The 19,341-nt window shown below is 45.7% G+C and overlaps 1 long non-coding RNA gene across 1 annotated transcript; it reads left to right on the forward strand.

The window, feature by feature from the left end:
• Positions 1 to 13,448: 13,448 nt before the first annotated feature.
• On the forward strand, positions 13,449 to 14,209 carry LOC117495879. The gene is made up of 3 exons (XR_004557221.1): positions 13,449 to 13,552; positions 13,771 to 13,874; positions 14,104 to 14,209. It is a non-coding gene; the product is annotated as an uncharacterized LOC117495879 (long non-coding RNA).
• Positions 14,210 to 19,341: the final 5,132 nt, after the last annotated feature.

Here is a 19,341-nt window from a genome sequence, read left to right on the forward strand (position 1 = left end):
TGACCCGGTGGTAACCCAATACTTCCCTTCGTCCATGCACCATGAATTGATGCATCGGACCCAGTGTCGCAACCACCGCTCACGCTAACGCATATAAACGGAGAACTATAACATAATTTTGATCAAAATCATTATGTGTGTTTCAGGAAGGATGTCATCTGAATGCCCGGTGTGCAGACTCTTCTATCTGGCATTGAACAAACACCTTAAGCACAAGCATGCAGTGCGGAACTTGGAGGAGAGGGGAATCCTCCTGAAAATAGCCAGTGGAAGGATAAATGTTCGGACCAAACCCTGTCCCATCGCTGGGTGTTCGTACGCTGGGAAGAGACTGGACCGTCATGTAAAACATGACCACCCTGAGTTGTCCCGACATAAGGCACATCAGGTCATGGCAAGGCTGAAGCATAGTGTGGCACTGCAGTTGCTCCATGACCTCCGTGAGACTAACCCCATCATTGGAATGGCTACATCATTGGATATAGACAATGAGGAGGAATACCCCGGGCACCCTCCACCCTTCTCCCCACATACCGAGTGTGACAACGAGGACTGCAGGCAGGTGATGCTGGAAAATGTGGCATTGAGGGCTCAGAAGGATGCCCTCAATGATGAGGTGAAGACCCTGCGCTCCAGGCTGAAAAAGGAGCTAAAACCCAGGAAGCAGAGTGCTGCTGTTCTTGAGGAAGAGGACGAATGTATACGATTTAAGGGCCTGGCAATCCCAAATACCTCCGGCATAAACACAGTAGCCTCAGGCAGCAATACCCCTGTGAAGAGCCCGGTGAAGACTGTCATGCAGTCCCCAGTAACCTCCGGTAGCGAGACCCCTGTGAGGAGCCCGGTGAAGACTGTCATGCTTGCAGTAGCCTCCGGTGGGAAGAGACCGGTCAAGAACCCTGTGAAGAGCCCAATGAAGACTGTCATGCTTGCAGTAGCCTCCGGTGGAAAGAGACCGGTCAAGAACCCTGTGAAGAGCCCAGTGAAGACTGTCATATTACCAGTTTCCTCCGGTAGCGAGACCCCTGAGAAGAGCCCGGTGAAGACTGTCATGTTTGCAGTAGCCTCCAGTAGCGAGACCCCTGTGAAGACCCCGGTGAAGACTGTCATGTTTGCAGTAGCCTCCGGTAGCGAGACCCCTGTGAAGACCCCGGTGGAAACTGTCATGTTTGCAGTAGCCTCCGGTAGCGAGACCCCTGTGAAGACCCCGGTGGAAACTGTCATGTTTGCAGTAGCCTCCGGTAGCGAGACCCCTGTGAAGACCCCGGTGGAAACTGTCATGTTTGCAGTAGCCTCCGGTAGCGAGACCCCTGTGAAGACCCCGGTGGAAACTGTCATGTTTGCAGTAGCCTCCGGTAGCGAGACCCCTGTATGCCGGAAGACCCGTGCCTCTAAGCTGGCTAATGACTTGCCCTCTCCCTCAAATTACTGGTCCACTGGGTGTGGACGGGGGAATACCATGCGTGAAATCACGTTGCCTAGAAGCATGGAGGCGTACCTTCAGACATACTTGGATCACTGTTTGGGTGTCGCTCCGACAGTAAAACAGAAAGACAATGTTGTGTCGAAGATCAGCCGGATAAAGAACTTCATAGTATACATGGCCCATGGTGTTAACCGCCTGTCAGACTGGCTGTTCCTAAGAAACATGAAGATGATCCGTGGCTGGAGCGAGTATATTGTAAAGCCGGGCCGGGCAGTCACAACATCAGAGTTCTTCCTGAAGAATGTGCACCAGTTCATGGGGTACATGTCTGAGTCAAAGCCCCGGGGGTGCAAGCTCACCCAGTCTGATATGACCCACATAATGAGAGAGGTGAAAGCCAACATGAAACACTTGAATAAGGCAGTCACTCTACATCAGTTTAAGGTGAAGAGGAACAAACTGGATCGTCTGCCGAGCCAGGCGGAGCTTCTCGCCGCCATGGCGGCCGCTGAGAAGCGCATCCCGGAGCTCCTCGACCTGATGGCCGGCACGCCGACCTCAACCACCCAGAAGCTTCTCTATGGCTATCTCACCCTCCATTGGAGCCTCCTGTATGGCCACCGTACGGGCGTGTACGCAAACATGAAAAACAGTGAGGTCTTAGAGGCAGCCATAAGGGGAACTGCTGAGGGCTACATCATCCATGTGCAGGATCACAAGACGGCCAAGACATATGGCGAAGCACAGCTGGCGCTTACAGTAGAGGAGTTTAGCTGGGTCATGCGGTGGATGGGGATTAAAGAGGCATTGCTGGGTCCTCAGAATGAATTCTTCCTTTTCACAAGGGGGAATCGGGCCTCCAAGAACCTGAACGCTCACTTGAAGAGGGCATGGGCTGATGCTGGGCTAGAAACAGCCGTCACCTTCACAATCCTGCGCACTGCCCTGGCTGACAATATCAAGCATCACCAAGATCCAGAAAGCCGGTCGATTCTCGCCAGGTTTATGTGTCACGACGTAACCACGGCGGACCGGTTCTACGCGAATGCGCCAGGTATAAAGGAGGCATTGAGAATCCGCTCCATGTTCAGGGCGTCATCAGATGCGGCAGCAGCTGCATCATCATCAGAAGGATGTCTACCGCTGTCAGATGGGGAGACCTCCGAAGAGGGCTGCTATAACAGTACAAGCTCTATCATCTTCACCTGATGGGTCATTGGAGCGGCAGCAGCAGCGGAAGCGGAAGCGGGAGGGAAAGAGGCCAATGAAGTCGGGACCGGGGCTGGTTGACACTCCTGATGATGGGGCAGGGGCCGTGGACTCAACCTGTTTGCCCTGGTGCACCGTAAGAATTAGACGCCTAATTTGGTCCCCTGAATCCCGCTAAACATTGTGAATATGTATACCGTGTATATAATTATTATTATAATCCTGTGTATACATTTTGTAAATAGTACAATATCTCCAGGGCGCATAACTGCACTTTACAAGCCAGGAAAGGTGCCAGAATCCTGGGCATACATTTTGTTAATAGTGCAACACCTCCAGGGCGCATAACTGCACTTTAAAACGTAGGTTAAGAAATTTAGTAGTACTGTTATAGTAGCAGTAGTACGTGTAAATAGTTTATGTTTTAGCCTCTCTGTACTGTCAACTGTGTTTTTTGTTCAAATAAAATAAAAAAAAAAAAAAAAACAATAACCTTGATGGTTACCAGGGGCAGAAAAAGTGCCACTTTCCATCAGCACCGGGGAGGCACTCTCCTTGGTGCTGAACCCTGTGATGAGCGCTCAAGTGTTGGCGGAGGAGGTGTAAGCCAGAGGAGGGTGAACAAAAGTTAAAGTGTTTGAACCTCCAGCCCAGAAGGGGGGGTGATGCCGTGAAGAAAGCCGAATATGGATGCTGATGGGCGGACACAGAAGCACCATAAAACCACCCCCTTGTAAGGTCACCAGGGGCACGAGAATACCCTCCAGCCCAGAAGGGGGGGTGATGCCGTGAAGAAGGCCGAATATGGATGCTGATGGGCGGACACAGAAGCACCATAAAACCACCCCCTTGTAAGGTCACCAGGGGCACGAGAATACCCTCCACAGAAGGGGGGGTGATGCCGTGAAGAAGGCCGAATATGGATGCTGATGGGCGGACACAGAAGCACCATAAAACCACCCCCTTGTAAGGTCACCAGGGGCACGAGGTTCTGGTGGGTGTGAATACCTGTGTTTAGTCCGTGGGGGAGTGCTTAACTGTGGGGGCCCGGGGACTCAGGGTGTGCAAGGTTATGGAGGTCCCACTGTTAGGGGCCCATGCTGGAGGTAATTAGTCCGTCCTTGGGGCTCTGTGAGCGGGCAAAAAGAGGTGATTTCCCCCTGGTCTCTGCTGGAGGTGCAGAGTCCCACTGTTAGGGGCCCATGCTGGAGGTAATTAGTCCGTCCTTCGGGGCTCTGTGAGCGGGCAATGAGAGGTGATTTTCCCGGTCTCCGCCCTGGAGGTGTGAAATAAACAGAGTCCCCCTGTTAGGGACTGGTGCTGGAGGTCTCTAGTCCGTCCTTCGGTGCTCTGTGAGCGGGCAAAAAGAGGTGATTTCCCCCTGGTCTCTGCTGGAGGTGCAGAGTCCCACTGTTAGGGGCCCATGCTGGAGGTAATTAGTCCGTCCTTGGGGCTCTGTGAGCGGGCAGAGAGAGGTGATTTCCCCCTGGTCTCTGCTGGAGCTGTGAAAGAAACAGAGTCCCACTGTTATGGGGACATGCTGGAGGTAATTAGTCCGTCCTTGGGGCTCTGTGAGGGGGCAGAGAGAGGTGATTTTCCCCTGGTCTCTGCTGGAGCTGTGAAAGAAACAGAGTCCCACTGTTATGGGGACATGCTGGAGGTAATTAGTCCGTCCTTGGGGCTCTGTGAGGGGGCAGAGAGAGGTGATTTCCCCCTGGTCTCTGCTGGAGGTGCAGAGTCCCACTGTTAGGGGCCCATGCTGGAGGTAATTAGTCCGTCCTTGGGGCTCTGTGAGCGGGCAGAGAGAGGTGATTTTCCCGGTCTCCGCCCTGGAGGTGTGAAATAAACAGAGTCCCCCTGTTAGGGACTGGTGCTGGAGGTCTCTAGTCCGTCCTTCGGTGCTCTGTGAGCGGGCAAAAAGAGGTGATTTCCCCCTGGTCTCTGCTGGAGGTGCAGAGTCCCACTGTTAGGGGCCCATGCTGGAGGTAATTAGTCCGTCCTTGGGGCTCTGTGAGCGGGCAGAGAGAGGTGATTTTCCCCCTGGTCTCTGCTGGAGCTGTGAAAGAAACAGAGTCCCACTGTTATGGGGACATGCTGGAGGTAATTAGTCCGTCCTTGGGGCTCTGTGAGGGGGCAGAGAGAGGTGATTTTCCCCTGGTCTCTGCTGGAGCTGTGAAAGAAACAGAGTCCCACTGTTATGGGGACATGCTGGAGGTAATTAGTCCGTCCTTGGGGCTCTGTGAGGGGGCAGAGAGAGGTGATTTCCCCCTGGTCTCTGCTGGAGGTGCAGAGTCCCACTGTTAGGGGCCCATGCTGGAGGTAATTAGTCCGTCCTTGGGGCTCTGTGAGCGGGCAGAGAGAGGTGATTTTCCCGGTCTCCGCCCTGGAGGTGTGAAATAAACAGAGTCCCCCTGTTAGGGACTGGTGCTGGAGGTCTCTAGTCCGTCCTTCGGTGCTCTGTGAGCGGGCAAAAAGAGGTGATTTCCCCCTGGTCTCTGCTGGAGGTGCAGAGTCCCACTGTTAGGGGCCCATGCTGGAGGTAATTAGTCCGTCCTTGGGGCTCTGTGAGCGGGCAGAGAGAGGTGATTTCCCCCTGGTCTCTGCTGGAGCTGTGAAAGAAACAGAGTCCCACTGTTATGGGGACATGCTGGAGGTAATTAGTCCGTCCTTGGGGCTCTGTGAGGGGGCAGAGAGAGGTGATTTCCCCCTGGTCTCTGCTGGAGGTGCAGAGTCCCACTGTTAGGGGCCCATGCTGGAGGTAATTAGTCCGTCCTTGGGGCTCTGTGAGCGGGCAGAGAGAGGTGATTTTCCCGGTCTCCGCCCTGGAGGTGTGAAATAAACAGAGTCCCCCTGTTAGGGACTGGTGCTGGAGGTCTCTAGTCCGTCCTTCGGTGCTCTGTGAGCGGGCAAAAAGAGGTGATTTCCCCCTGGTCTCTGCTGGAGGTGCAGAGTCCCACTGTTAGGGGCCCATGCTGGAGGTAATTAGTCCGTCCTTGGGGCTCTGTGAGCGGGCAGAGAGAGGTGATTTCCCCCTGGTCTCTGCTGGAGCTGTGAAAGAAACAGAGTCCCACTGTTATGGGGACATGCTGGAGGTAATTAGTCCGTCCTTGGGGCTCTGTGAGGGGGCAGAGAGAGGTGATTTCCCCCTGGTCTCTCCTGGAGGTGTGAAATAAACAGAGTGCTACATTTTGTAAATAGTGCAATATCTCCAGGGCGCATAACTGCACTTTACAAGCCAGAAATAATGTTTAAATGGTCGGGGAAAGTATTTTTAAATGTCTGGAAGAGAGTTTTAGACAGTCATTTTGCACGAAATCATTTAACATAGACGCTCTCCTGAAAATGCACAGAATATGTGCTTTTTCAGGAGACCGTCAATGTTAAATGATTTCGTGCAAAATGACTGGCTAAAACCTCGGAATAAGTGTTTGAAAAGCGGGGAAAAGTTGTTTAAAATAGTCTGATACCTCCAGGGCGCATCACCAAAAATGTACAAGCCAGGGAAGATGCCTGAATCCCGGATACTTTAGGTCTGTCACTTAGGGTGACCGCACCACTCCGACGCTCCCGAGAGTGGACGTCCATTGTTTGTAAGGCACCTAAGAGGGAGAGGGGTAATCACAAGACAAGACACAGCTGGGGTAAGGGAGGCAGAAACACAAGGGCAACAGGTGAACACAATCAGACAATCAGACACACCAGGGAAACTAACGACAGGAAGGCAAACACAGGAAGAAGGAACAGAGAAGACACAAGGAGGAACACATTTCAAAACAAAGGTGGAAAATGAAAACATATACAAAACCGTAACTGAAGTTACCTACTGTAACTCCAGCTTCTATGAGTATTGGCGTAGCCCTCTAAGGCTATCGCTATTGGGTAATCCCCCTGCGCACCCGCGCAGCACTGAAACACTTGTAGTCCACGCCCGCCCGCAAGGTGGGCCCCACCCTGGGGCTCCCTTCCGGTATAAATATGAAGGAGGCCCGACAATCTGCTCCCACACAAAACAACTTTTCTTCAGCTATTCGTGGAGCCAGTGGGGCCCAGAACTTAGAGGGCTACGCCAATACTCATAGAAGCTGGAGTTACAGGAGGTAACTTCAGTTCTATTTCGTATATGGCTTCGCCCTCTAAGGTTATCGCTATTGGGTTAAGGGCGAAGCAAGATGTAGTCTGCGCCCCACTGGGTCGCCCCGGTACAAGAAGCACAGACACACCTGCTCAGATAATAACCCATGCCTATTGCGCCATGCGAATGGCGCATCACAGTCCCTGGAATATATCATAACATGAATATTTACCATGAGGGGACGAAGGCTGGGAATAATACATACCTGCCGCTGTGAGAAAGTAGAGACGAAGGTCACATTTTGCCCAGTGACAGAAAGGAGGGGGAATAGCAGCTCTCTGCGTGCAGACAGGCAGAAGAGCGCACAGCTGGGTCCCCAACATCACTCACTCTGACAAGACATTCCGTACGAAATGTGTCAGGGGAAAAAGGGGGACGTCCCTCTCATAAGAGGGAATACAGGCCACTCTCCGTGTGCCGAGGCAGGAGAGAGGCGCACAGCTGGATCCCTGACGTCACTCACTCTGACAGGACACTCAGCACAGGGTGTGTCAGAGAGGAATGGGAGACATCCCTCAAATAAAATTGAATAAATGAACAGGGAGAAGACCAAGAAGCAGCAGTGCAAATGTCTTCCACTGACATTCCTCCGTGCAAAGCCGTGGAGGAGGAAATTCCTCTGGTGGAGTGCGCATTGATGTTCTCCGGGGTATCCACCCCAGAGGAGACATATGCCTGTGACACAGCCTCACACAGCCAGTGTGACAGCCGCTGTGCAGACAGAGGCTCTGAAGAAAAAGAGGGAGCAGATTGTCGGGCCTCCTTCCTATTTATACCGGAAGGGAGCCCGAGGGTGGGGCCCACCTTGCGGGCGGGCGTGGACTACAAGTGTTTCAGTGCTGCGCGGGTGCGCAGGGGGATTACCCAATAGCGATAGCCTTAGAGGGCGAAGCCATATACGAAATAGAACAGTAATACCTGTTAGGATTTGATATACAGCCTGATAATGGATGAGGGAATGCTCTGGTTTTTGGACAAAATTAACATGGGATCACTCCCGTCACCGGACGTACTTCGTATCACCGGAATATTAACGGTCATAGTGAATATAAAATCATCCCCATGTATCCGGCCAATGACTGGAGAGTTTTGAAAGAGACAAAACACTGTTCCATACATTTAAAAACACTTAAACAATTAAACAATGTTTACCCCAGGATTCAGGCACCTTCCCTGGCTTGTAAAGTGCAGTTATGCGCCATGGAGGTATTCTGCTATTTACAAAATGTAGCACTAACAGTGGGACTCTGTTTATTTCACACCTCCAGGACGGAGACCGGGAAAACCACATTTCTTTGCCCGCTCAAAGACCCCCAAAGGACGGACTAATGACCTTCAGCACCCCGGAGAGCTCCATTGTGAAATCTTGCTACTAATCCATAACTTTTGATAACAAGCTCTGTTCGGTTCAGGCTTTTCTGTACCCCCCCCATTTCCACGTACCCCGCATCCAACGGTACCATCGCCGAATCTCTAGGATCTCGGGGAACGGAGTTACGGCAGAGGGTCAGATTCAAAAAATACGATTTGAGAACAGGGCTCTGATCAGGGCTAAAGTCTTGTTAAACTGCTGAATCTGTTTGAATCAATGAGGAGAGGAGAGGAGAAGAGCATTCCCCCGAAAAAGTGCAGAGAGAAGGCTGGAAATGACTCTCCAGGACCCCGGAGAGCGCCCAGGTGCTGAAGCGGGTCCAGCAACAGTCCCTAATGGCGCATTTCCACTACACGGTCGGCCTCGGCCACACTCGGTACGGCTCGGTACGGCTTGGCCGCGTTGGGCCTTAACAGGGCCGACTCACTTCATGCTGCGCTTCCATTACAGTTTAGGAACTGGGGTAGTTACTATAGTAACGCAGTGTAGGCGGAGCCGTGACGTCATCTTCAATGAGAAATCCAGAAACACAACACAGCCGTTAGCTGTGAGCACTCAGAGCTCACAGCTCCTTATATATGTTCAGAAACTCGACAAAAGTTAAACAAGTACACACCACAGACTGCCTGTGTCATGGTGAATACAGTCGCTGCTTTATTTATGTCTGTATAGGCCGTTGTTGTGAGTGTGGACGGTCGGGGCATATACTGCGTTAGCTTAGCCAATCTCCATCTAGAAAAACACGAATTTTAAAAGGTTTTTCGCCTGCCGTCTGTCTGCAGACTTGACAAAGCATTAATTCATGGTTTTTACTAACCGGTATCAGTATGTTGTTACTTCGGCATCATTTTGAAACGTGTATTACAATTAAATCACGGTCAAATATGTCCATCTTGTTGTAGTTCTAGCCCTCTTGCCAGCGCTCCTCTCTCTAGTTTAGCATACTCAGCCCGACTCAGCCCTGTTTGTTGGCCCCGATAGAACCACAATTTTCTAGGGCCAGAAAAGAGGGGAAAAAGTGGCCCCGCGCCGTGCCGCGCCGGAACGAGGCCTAGTGGAAGCACAACCAAAAAAGGGGACGGCACGACACGGCACGCTTAAAGCGAGCTACGCGCTGCAATGGAAATGCGCCATAACAGTGGGACTCTGTTTATTTCACACCTCCAGGACAGAGACCGGGAAAATCACCTCTCTTTGCCCGCTCACAGACCCCCAAAGGACGGACTAATGACCTCCTGCAACAGTCCCTAACAGTGGGACTCTGTTTATTTCACACCTCTAGGAGAGACGAGGGGAAAATCACCTCTCTTTGCACACTCACAGACCCCCAAAGGACGGCCTAGAGACCTCCAGCACCAATCCCTAACAGTGGGACTCTGTTTATTTCACACCTCCAGGACGGAGACCGGGAAAATCACCTCTCTCTGCCCGCTCACAGACCCCCAAAGGACGGACTAATGACCTCCAGCATGTCCCCATAACAGTGGCACCTCCATAACCTTGCACACCGTGAGTCCTCGGGCCCCCGCAGTTAAGGCGAGACACGGCAGGCAAAAACATCGTTTTTCCTGCACTGGTCAATTTTGAGATTTTGTGCTATTTTGATTCCATAACATGTTTTCTTTCAGGCTTTTGGAAGGAAAACATACAAAATACACATTTAAGTGTTTATTTTACTATAGTTTGTCTATTTGTGTCTGTAGATTTCTCCTAAATTCACCAAAAGTTAGCATTCTAACGTAACATAAAGTACCGCGACCGCTGTTTGCACCATGTCATCAGAGGTATCGTTGGAAAGCTCCGTGTCTCCTGCACAATCTCATCGGATCCAAATATGGTCATTTCCTTTGTATCAGCAACCAATCGTGAAAGTGCAAAGGGGTCTAAACCAAGAAACGAAATCTCATTGGCTGGTGTCAATTTCTGACAACGTGATTCGTTCAGATGCGTCACGTGGTGTGCTAAAGCACTTCCTGGTTAGCTTTCCGCTAGAAACTTAAATCTGAAAATGGCAAAATAACGGCGAAAAAAACGTTCACAGAGAAGACGACAACAATTGTCACTTGCACAAAGCAAGGTTATACAAAAAACAAATGACCCCGAACATGAAATACCTTCAGGGAGTGCGTCGATGCGCAAGCTGTCATCCAGATAACAGGAGGGTTTAGCTAGCGTCACACTGCAAATCTTTAAAGGTCGTTTTCTCAAAATGAGTTTTTTCTCCTACTCTGAGTTCGAAATTTCCACTTCAGTAGCAGTTACATACACCAAACCTTCCAGTTATATTCCTATCAATATTATGAAGGCTTTTACAGAAGGGTTTGGTCATATATAATTCATAGCCTGAATTATATAACATTTTATACCTAAAAACATGGTGAAAATTGATATTTTAGGGCTGTTGACAGTATTTTCTGATTTATGGAGTGATACAAAGAGATATCCAAAATCCCTTCTGTAAAAGCCTTAGATACTAATATGACTACAAAATGAAACAATAATTTTGATCCTGGCTTTATCCAAAGTTCAGATTTCGGTTCCTGAATGTGAATGTGAATATGCCCATATTTCATGAGATAATGGCTCATTTGCATATTTAAACATGCTATTTCAGAAAACTTGTAATACAAAAAACAATTGCCTTATTGTAAGTAATTAACTGGAGATATTTCTAGCTGATATCTTTAAGTTAAAAAAATTACCCTATTCACCTGGGGTGTCTCGCCTTAAGCACTCCCCCACGGACTAAACACAGGTATTCACACCCACCAGAACCTCGTGCCCCTGATGACCCTTTAGGGACCCTAAAGGGGGGTGGATTTTGTGGTGCTTTTATGTCCGCCCATCAGCATCCAAATTCGGCCTTCTTATTGGCACCACCACCCCCCTTCTGGGCTGGAGGTTCAAACTCTTTAACTTTTTTTCACCCTCCTCTGGCTTACACCTCCTCCGCCAACACTTGAGCGCTCATCACAGGGTTCAGCACCAAGGAGAGTGCCTCCCCGGTGCTGATGGAAAGTGGCACTTTATCTGCCCCTGGGAACCATCAAGGTTATTGTTTTTTTATTTTTTTTATTTTATTTGAACAAAAACCACAGTACACACAGCCTAAAACATCAACTATTTACACGTTGCACAAACAAAAACCACAGTACACACAGCCTAAAACATCAAGTATTTACACGTTGCACTACTACTATTGCTACTACTAGTACTACTAAATTGTTTACCCTGGGTTGTAAAGTGCAGTTATGCGCCCTGGAGGTGTTGCACTATTAACAAAATGTATACCCAGGATTCAGGCACCTTCCCTGGCTTGTAAAGTGCAGTTATGCGCCCTGGAGGTATTGTACTATTTACAAAATGTATACCCAGGATTATAATAATAATTATAACAAGTTATTTGAACAAAAACTATATACACGGTATACATATTCACAATGTTTAGCGGGGTTCCGGGGAACATATTAGGCGTCTAATTCGTACGGTGCACCAGGGCAAACAGGTTGAGTCCACGGCCCCTGCCCCATCATCAGGAGTGTCAACCAGCCCCGGTCCCGACTTCATTGGCCTCTTTCCCTCCCGCTTCCGCTTCCGCTGCTGCTGCCGCTCCAATGACCCATCAGGTTGTTCGTGCTCTGAAGAAGAGGTATCGTTGGGGTCTTGTCTGCTGCTCTCAGCCCCGGAGCCCTCTTCGGAGGTCTCCCCATCTGACAGCGGTAGACATCCTTCTGATGCTGATGCAGCTGCTGCCGCAACCGATGACGCCCTGAACATGGAGCGGATTTTCAATGCCTCCTTTATTCCAGGCGCATTCGCGTAGAACCGGTCCGCCGTGGTTACGTCGTGACACATAAACCTGGCGAGAATCGACCGGCTTTCTGGATCTTGGTGATGCTTGATATTGTCAGCCAGGGCAGTGCGCAGGATGGTGAAGGTGACGGCTGTTTCTAGCCCAGCATCAGCCCATGCCCTCTTCAAGTGAGCGTGCAGGTTCTTGGAGGCCCGAATCCCCCTTGTGAAAAGGAAGAATTCATTCTGAGGACCCAGCAATGCCTCTTTAATCCCCATCCACCGCATGACCCAGCTAAACTCCTCTACTGTAAGCGCCAGCTGTGCTTCGCCATATGTCTTGGCCGTCTTGTGATCCTGCACATGGATGATGCAGCCCTCAGCAGTTCCCCTTTTGGCCGCCTCTAAGACCTCACTGTTTTTCATGTTTGCGTACACGCTCGTACGGTGGCCATACAGGAGGCTCCAATGGAGGGTGAGATAGCCATAGAGAAGCTTCTGGGTGGTTGAGGTCGGCTTGTCGGCCATCAGGTCGAGGAGCTCCGGGATGCGCTTCTCAGCGGCCGCCATGGCGGCGAGAAGCTCCGCCTGGCTCGGCAGACGATCCATTATGTTCCTCTTCACCTTAAACTGGTGTAGAGTGACTGCCTTATTCAAGTGTTTCATGTTGGCTTTCACCTCTCTCATTATGTGGGTCATAAAAGACCAGAGAGGTGGAGTGTTTGAGTGAGTGCTTCATGTGGGGGTTTGCATAGGGCTCGGTATGTGTATGTAAGATATCAATTAACATAATATATTTTACAAAATACCTTGATATTGATAGTCTAAGGCTGACTATTGATCCTTTCATAAAATAGTTACACAATGACACTTTTCATTAATGATAATCAAGAATTAGTTTTGAATGACTTAGTTGTGAGGGATTTAATTTATAGTTTGTTTTATTTTTCTTCACCCACCATATTTATATTTCTCTGTAAACTATGCTTATGGCCATTTTCCTTGTCTAAATTACTTTTAATATAAGCAATAGGAAGAAGAACTTAGAAGTAGTTTGTTCCAGATATTTGCAGCAAAATAATAATAATAATAATAATAATAATAAAGGATAACAAGGTTTCAAACCAATTTAGAACTGTTGCCGAAAGTCAGACCCAGTTTTCCAGTCGGTCTAGTAACTAACACCGAAATGTTGCCACTGTCTGTGTTTAAGTGGATGTCATTGAAGACTTTAACAAGATCAGTCTCAGTGCTGTGGTGCCTGACTAGATCACATCGAAACAGTTAGTTAAATCCCAAAAAGAGAGAAGTAGTTGTTCTGCAATGAAATGTGTGATCTCATTTGATCCCTCTAAAAATGATTAATAAATATTTGTTTTCATTATTATTACAAAAGTGACATATACTGTAATGCACTCAAGAGTTCCATATTTCAGCAGTTGAAGCAGTAAATCTACAAGATCTTAAAACTTTTACAGAGAAAACATGTCCTGAAGGATGGAGGATGTTCGATTGTTCCTGTTATCTCTTCTCTACTGAGAAACGTTCTTGGGAACAAAGCAGACAAGACTGCACAGCCAGAGGAGCAGATCTGATGATCGTAGACAGTGAGGAAGAACAGGTAATGTGTGCTGCTCTAACACTTGTGATTGTATAACCCCCTGCTTTTATCAATCAATAATGTTTTTATTGTACATATACTAGCAAATGTGTCTATCAGCTATAATGATTACGTCACAACAATGGTGTTGATTACATATTTCTGAGCTAGTAAAAAGGGAAAAGTTATCTGAATGTTGATGTCCATCCCAGTAAACTGCATTTTTAATATGTGAACAGGAATTCATCACTAGCATGATCAAGGAACAAACTTGGATTGGTTTGAATGACACAAAAGAGGAGGGGAACTGGAAATGGGTGGATAGATCTCCACTGAATCTGACGTAAGGCTTTACTTTGGTTTTAAATACAGACGCTGGTTTATGTTGTGACCTTTCTAAATGTTTCACATGTTTCTGTAATGGGAGTTAACACAACACACAGGATGCATTTAAACGTAGGGTGTTAAGAAGACTCATTTGGGTGTTAAGAAAAGAACATGGCTGTATTACTTATAGTTATTTTTGATGTCCAATCTTTTAGTTCATCTTCTTTTCCTGTAATACCTGTTAGGTTTTGGAGCACAAGACAGCCTGATAATTTTGACGGAGAGGACTGTGCAGAAATACGGAGTATTGTTCACTCCAAAAGCTGGAACGACAGGCCCTGTACGTACGATCTGCATTGGATCTGTGAGAAAGAAGCTTGACATTGGTGTCTGTTTGGATACTAAACATGCAATCATGCTTTTACAATTGAGTTTAAATCGAGTTATTTAAAACTATACACAATGTCTGATTTCATGGCAAAGAATTACTTTGCTCGAATTGATAAATAACATGTTTTTAGTGGGGTTTTTTAAAAATTAAAATCAGTTATAAATAAATAGTCATTTAATTTGTTTTGGCCAACTTTTGTTTGCCTCAATTAAATTAGTATTTGTATTCATCCTTTTACATATCAACATAACAATTGCTTCTTAAAAACATCTGCTGATAAGCCCACAATTCCTGAAAGTTATAATATTGAAGGTGCCTTATTGAGCAGAATATGATACAAAAAAGAAAAATAACAACTGTCAAACATTATTGAATAATTCAGACATATACAACAATACTCTAGTCTCAGCATTGGTCTAACTTGTTCAAATGTGTAAAATAGCCTGTGTGTTATACAGTATGTTTCCTAACAATGACCTCTTGTGGCCATGTGAGTACAGATCTATTGCAGGTATTTAACATGCATAGGTACCAGCCACTTTGTACATACTGTAAGAACTAGTGCTGTCAATTAATACAAAAATGTATGTATGTTTATCACAATAATAATCTGGGACTTTAACTGCAGGATTTGCTCATGATTCATTAAAAAAGTAAACTGCCTTTTATTTGAAGTTAATTACAGACCTTTAGTAAATGGGCAAATTAGATATAGCTAGATCAGGAAATGGCAACTTTCTTTGAGCATGCATACAAAGATAAAAACCGTAAAAAGATATTGTGGGTGTATTACATGTTCTCTGACAAGATAAAGCTCTTCCACTTCAACAAACTGCTGTTATCAGATAAAAAGCAGCTTTACCACTTCACCTTTTTTTCTCAAAGTGAACAACTCCTCCCTGAAAGTTATCTTTGAAATGATGTGAACTTTTTATATTTATGATCAGCGGCAGACAGTGTACTTCAGAGGAAAGACATTTGTGTTTATCAGCATTTTTAATCAAGATCCCTGCTTTCACAACAATGTCATGCTATTCTCTTTTTATTAACCAGTAAAACAGATCTATACAGGATCAATACATTTAGAATATTATTCATCTGTGTGGCTTTGTAAGATGATATGTCTCTATTTAACACAATGGACTTGATTATCACACTTGTTTCAGTCTTAAATCTGTATTGTCAATGTGCTTTGGCAATAGTATGTTTTAAATGTGGGCATGTCAATAAAGCTTATTTGAATTTGTCTTGACTCAGCGTGAGAAAAAATCAAACATTTCCTTATATCTTTGAGATAGATATATAGATAATTATCTGGTACAGTTGCTAGGACTACCTTTAGCACTTAAGAGGTGTGACGTATTGATGGTGTTTTGTTTCATCCTTTACGCTATTGCCATTTTCCCAGACATCAGAGGCCTGTACTACGAAGCTGGTTCAACCTAACCTGGATATGTTTGAGTTAGCCGGTTGGCCCAATCCAAAACATACGCGCTCTCGCTAAGCTGTACTACGACGCTGGTTGTCAAGTGGATTGCTCAAGCCAGCCGTGTCCTATCTAGTTAGGTGCGCGTTCACATGAAAGCGGTGGTATTTGGAGCATTCGTCCAATCTCAAACACGGACAAGCGTACTGACAGCGCAGCGTCATACTTCCTGAATGAAAAGTGAACTTTAATATTAGTCAAATATGAAGAAGTTAAACTTTAAACATCCATGACTTAAACACTTTATCCAGGATAAAAGCCACATAGCTGCACCTGCAAGGTGAATACAGCTGGTAAAAAAAGAAGTGTTTGAATGCGTACATTAACAGGTTTATGAAATCACTGCCCCGTCCAAGACACGAGTGGATCTGACTTTAATTACATTTGACTCGAGTGTTTCGTCAACTTAATGTGTTGCTTAAAATAATACTTCTGCATACAGTATGTGACACTGTGAGTGTTGCATGGCCAGATACGGCTCAAGAAGCTGACTCAAATAAGGAAATATATGATACATTATGATGTGATATGATATGAATGATAATGGGACACATCGACGTCTGCACTCACAGTGCCGCGGACTGTACTTAATGTTACTCTGATCCGGTTACTTATGTTGTGGCAGATATTTAAGTAAGCTTTCTTAACGCTAATGTTATAATAGTCAGATTGCTCTGAAGATGGGAGGGGATATTCTATTAATTTTCACGTTCACACAGTCAGTTGATTTTTGCCGGCCGTCTTTCCTGCAACGGCAGTTTTTCTGTATTTCCTCTATCCTGTAATATGACTTGATAGCTTTAAACTCCGCACACGGAGCTCTGATTGGTCAGCAGGCGGTGCTTTCACTGAATTGATCTCTTAGCCTGCAACCTAACCTCCTCCCGAGGAGGTTAGCCGCTCAGCATAAGTTACCATGGAGATCTAGCCCGCTAAAAAGAGAACCAGCGTCGTAGGACCGGAAAGCCCGAGTTTTCCCTGAAGTCAGCCGGCTAAGCGAAAATCCAGCTTCGTAGTACAGGCCTCAGACATCATATTTCAAACTATCTAGATGAAAATATTTTATAGGGCTGTTTTTAAGACCTTGCCGCTCTGGGTCATAGCAGACCCTAGGATCCATGCTCAGTTCCATGCATGGAAAACGTTGGACAGCTACCTTAGGTGCTTGGTAACACAAATGGAAGTCGCACTCTTTTTTCTCTTGTTCTGTTGTCACATGTGTTATCATTATTTTGAGTTTACCCATACAGGGTTAAGTATGGATACACTGTTGGAAAATACAAGGAAGGTGATAGAAATTATGTACAGAGGTTTAGAAGCTCTAAAAGGTGCATTTTTGAGAATTGATTGGAGAACTATGTGTAAAGGAGGTATTGTTACAATATAGAAAACACCAGAATTTAAACTATGAATATTAATATAATTTCACTAATAGTTAATGGCCTAAGCAAACCAATTAAAAAAGTGCTTACACAAATGAAACATCAAAGTGGAGATATTGTATTTATGCAAGAAACACATCTGTCAAAATTGCTGTGTGTGTGTGTGTGTGTGTGTGTGTGTGTGTGTGTGTGTGTGTGTGTGTGTGTGTGTGTGTGTGTGTGTGTGTGTGTGTGTGTGCATGTGCAACATAAGCACAAGACTCCCATTACAGAAACATGTGACTTTTATGCCCTCACAGTGTAAATTAAGTTAGAAAAGTCAACACAACACACAGGACGCATTTAATTAAAGGAAATGTTCAAATTTGATATAACTAGATCACGCAATGGCAACTTTTTTTTGACACGCATACCAAGATAAACACCTAAAAAGAAATACTGTGGGTGTACTGAATGTGATTTGACAAGATAAAGCTCTTGCATTTCAACCAATTGGTGTTATCAGATAAAAAAATGACTCTACCACCTCCTATTTTTTCAATGTGAATAACTCTAAATGTTGTATGTATATGATCAGCAGCAGAGAGAATGCTTCAGAGGAAAGAAATTACAATAAGTGAAATGCACACAGCTGATTTGGACTCTTTCGTTATTGGCTTTATAAAGTTTCAATTGTATTTTGTTAATTTATTGTTTTTTCAAGATTCAAGATTCAAGGCTTTTATTGTCATTCGTACATAGCTACAGTGCAGTTATGACAATGAAAATATTAGGTCCCAGGCTCCTCCAACAGTGCAACACAATACAGCAGATGAAATAGTTCAAGTAAATACAATCAAATAGAATAGAAGTAGTGCCATAAGAGTCTATATACAAGTGATACATAATGTGTGAGTTGCAAACTGGTGAATGTTATGGATGTTCTTAGTTCAGGTGTTTAACAGTCTTATGGCCTGTGGGATGAATCTGTCCCTGAGTCTGGTGGTTTTAGTCCGGATGCTGCGGTACCGCCTGCCAGACGGTAGCAGACAGAAGAGTTTGTGGCCGGGGTGATGGGGGTCTTTTATAATCCTGAGGGCTTTCTTCCTGATGGCTGCACTGTCTCTCTTACTCCTGGAGACGATTTTCCGCATGAATGGCTGAGGAAATCGCATCATCAAGATTATAAGGTTCAGTTTTGAGACACCAGTTCATCCTTAGTTTCCTCATTTAAGTCTTTGATGAAACTAGCCTAAAGGGTTTCCTCATTCCATCCACTCTGTTGTGGAGATCCAGCATAACACAACAGGAAAGAATGAAACAGAGAGGAATCAATAAAACACAAACACAGATATAGCTGATAAGTAATTATTATTTAGTTGTTGCAACAAACAAACAATAATGGGAAGTACATCACCTTCTGCCACAGCAGCCAATCGTGGAAATGCCCCCCAGAACAGAAGAAACACAGGGCTATATATACTTTTCTAAATGACACACGAACATGTTCCCCAAACATGTTTAACACACACCACGCTATCATGCAGCCAACCACACAAATGTCACATGTTTTTCTCTCTGAAAGCTATACCTGTATATATTTAAACGTCATCATCTCATGACATCTTTAGGATTAGTTAACTAACAAAGGTTAACTGTTTTATAACCCGAGGCCTTCTCTGAACTTCCTATACCCTCGGTGTCAGCTCACTTAAAATGAATACATCTATTGATAATTCAGAACGACCATTGTCTCTCTAACTGTGTGTGACCCAACTCAGTAACACACATCATATGGAATACCATGTGATCATTAATGAATATCATAAATACGCTGTATTCAATATTCTGCCATAACACTCCCTCCTTTTATTAATTAAGATCACTTAATCAAAAAAGATTATTATTACAAGTAACCTACTGAGTTCCGCCCTCGAAAGCCCAAAATGACTTACTGAAAAATATTTATCAATGGGTAATCATTTTACTCAAGGCAGAAGTCACAGGTCACCTGTACTGTACCTACTCACAATAGCCAAAAAACCACCTTTTTGATTATAACACAAAAAGTGGAAGAAAAGACAATTGCGCTAATCCTACTCTACTTAAATGGAAAATCATTTCAAAACCTCAGTATGTTTAAGAGGAAAAAATCAATTTGTCCCATTCAAGTTTAACAAACTTACATACATAATGAAAAATCTTCCAAAACACTTATAGCAAGATGTAACTGTCGTCCACTCTT

Source organism: Trematomus bernacchii, unplaced genomic scaffold (assembly GCF_902827165.1).
Source record: "Trematomus bernacchii unplaced genomic scaffold, fTreBer1.1, whole genome shotgun sequence".
Lineage (NCBI taxonomy): Eukaryota > Metazoa > Chordata > Actinopteri > Perciformes > Nototheniidae > Trematomus > Trematomus bernacchii.